Raw genomic sequence first — 3,072 nt, forward strand, 5'->3', positions numbered from 1 at the left:
CATCATTGATGATCGTGGAGGCAGTGTGGTCTTCGGTGGCGGACAGGTGAAAGTATACGTACAGAACCAGTTGGTGCTGACTGGAAAGCGGGATGGGGACTTGTATCCCGTCTGCTACAGCAGTGGAGGTACGGGCGCTCTGAAGTGGACGCAGCGTGAAGACAACAGGATGCCTTCTGGTGGTGGTGCAGTGTGTGCTGCCGTGGATATCGGAGCTGAACGTGCAGCACTTTGGCACTGACGGTATGGCCACTTGGGATACAGCAACCTTGAGGCGTTGCTGCGTCACAATATGGTAACTGGGTTCGATGTTGACCGACACAGCATACAATTAGCCAGCGCGTGTGTGTGTGAGACTTGCGTCCTTGCAAAGCATACTCGGGGTCCTTTTCCATTATCTGGGCATAAGGCAGCACAGCCTCTCGCACTCATTCACATGGATGTGTGTGGACCTATGCCTGAACCTTCACCAAATGGTTCGGGTTTGTTGAGGAAACGGTCCTCTCCCAACTCGTGTGGTTGTCGACCAGGGGATTTGACCACGGGTCTGCGCCTGTCTAATGGGGAAGACTTACCCCAGAACCTTATGGGCTACCGATGCATATCCGGTAGCTAAGTGATAGACATTAGGGCACCGTCAGGACGGCGCAGTGAGATCGCGGAATGTACGTGCAGTTAGATCGCGGAATGTACGAGTTTTCCGCTAGCGCCGGTATTTAGGGCGGTGACTGCGCTTATTTGTTTATCTCACTACGATCGGTATTCCTCATAGGAATCTCCTCAAGTCCTGCCGAACGCTAATAATACTCTTTACATTACTTGTAACAGTTTATCGTGCTAAATATCTTCGCCACCGGCAATCCTTCCGGAATAACAATCAGCGTTAGCCGTCACCGTCGCCAATTCTTCAATACTATCTAGTACTATTTTTACTATACTATTTTACTATGTACGAACGCGGTACGAGCGTCGTAAACTAGTACCAGTTAAGAGCCCTGCATAGTAAATAGTACTATGCATAGTACTTTTATAGTATAGTACTCTTTTCTAGTATAGTACCCGTGCCAACCCAACATGGGAGCGCTTCAACATCATGGGCATCAAGGGACAGTCTCTTCGGCCGACTAAAGTTGGCACGGTTATGATTCGGTCTAACGTCAACGATAAACAGGCCATCACTTTTAAGAAGGTCTACGTCGACGAGGAGGCCACCGCCAAAATCCTATCGGTCCGCATCATTGATGATCGTGGAGGCAGTGTGGTCTTCGGTGGCGGACAGGTGAAAGTATACGTACAGAACCAGTTGGTGCTGACTGGAAAGCGGGATGGGGACTTGTATCCCGTCTGCTACAGCAGTGGAGGTACGGGCGCTCTGAAGTGGACGCAGCGTGAAGACAACAGGATGCCTTCTGGTGGTGGTGCAGTGTGTGCTGCCGTGGATATCGGAGCTGAACGTGCAGCACTTTGGCACTGACGGTATGGCCACTTGGGATACAGCAACCTTGAGGCGTTGCTGCGTCACAATATGGTAACTGGGTTCGATGTTGACCGACACAGCATACAATTAGCCAGCGCGTGTGTGTGTGAGACTTGCGTCCTTGCAAAGCATACTCGGGGTCCTTTTCCATTATCTGGGCATAAGGCAGCACAGCCTCTCGCACTCATTCACATGGATGTGTGTGGACCTATGCCTGAACCTTCACCAAATGGTTCGGGTTTGTTGAGGAAACGGTCCTCTCCCAACTCGTGTGGTTGTCGACCAGGGGATTTGACCACGGGTCTGCGCCTGTCTAATGGGGAAGACTTACCCCAGAACCTTATGGGCTACCGATGCATATCCGGTAGCTAAGTGATAGACATTAGGGCACCGTCAGGACGGCGCAATGAGATCGCGGAATGTACGTGCAGTTAGATCGCGGAATGTACGAGTTTTTCCGCTAGCGCCGGTATTTAGGGCGGTGACTGCGCTTATTTGTTTATCTCACTACGATCGGTATTCCTCATAGGAATCTCCTCAAGTCCTGCCGAACGCTAATAATACTCTTTACATTACTTGTAACAGTTTATCGTGCTAAATATCTTCGCCACCGGCAATCCTTCCGGAATAACAATCAGCGTTAGCCGTCACCGTCGCCAATTCTTCAATAGGTTATGAGCCCCGATTAGCGCCGACAGTTATCGCCCAATTGTTATTTCTATCCCTCATCAACAATGGTTAAGGACAAGCTTGATGAGTCGCTGGATCTCAACAGCTACTCTACCTGGCAAATTCGGTTTAGCGCGATGTGCATGGAGCTTGGGCTTGAGCAATCCCTGCTCGCCGAGCCGTGCAACGAGGAGCAAATTCGACAGTCACGGAAGGTCATCAATCTGCTCATCAAGAACGTCAAGGATCATCATTTGCCGATGGTTACCGGTGCTGCCAACGCGAAGAAGGCCTGGGACGCCTTGGGATCTATGTTTGCTGCCAACAACAACGCCCGCAAGGTGTCTCTACGTCAAGAATTCAGCCGTTTTAAGATGGTCGACGGCGAACCTCTTCCGATGTACTTTGCGCGTGCAAGGCAGCTGCAAACAGATTTATTGGGAGTCGGCCACGTAGTTAACGACTCCGAGCTGGCGTACACCGTGCTAGTTGGTCTACCCAGTCGGTACAGCGTGGTGACGACTACATTACTTATGCGCGACGGCGATTTGGACATGGCGAGCGTCACAGCAAAGCTTCTTTCTATCGAGACGGCTAACGGTGGGTCGGGCAAGCCTACCGAGTCGGCAGCCTTCGCGTCTGTCGGCGGTTCGACGTTCGGCGCTTCTACTTCTGGTTATGGTAGCCGGGGGCCGGCTAACAACAGCTCGGGACATAGTCGGAAGCAAGTCATCTGCTACTACTGTAATAAACCTGGGCACGTGGTTAAGGACTGCAGGCAGCTTAAGGCGCTGAAGCAGTCGTCAAATTCTGGCTACAAGGGTGGCTACAGCAACAGTGGTAACGGAGGTAGTGGCAGCGGAGCTAGCGGCAGCAAGCCAGGATCCGGTGGATCAGCTAGGGGGCCAGGAGTTCCGCGGCAGGTA

The sequence above is a fragment of the Volvox carteri genome (assembly GCF_000143455.1).
Source record: "Volvox carteri f. nagariensis unplaced genomic scaffold VOLCAscaffold_18, whole genome shotgun sequence".
NCBI classification, from domain to species: domain Eukaryota; kingdom Viridiplantae; phylum Chlorophyta; class Chlorophyceae; order Chlamydomonadales; family Volvocaceae; genus Volvox; species Volvox carteri.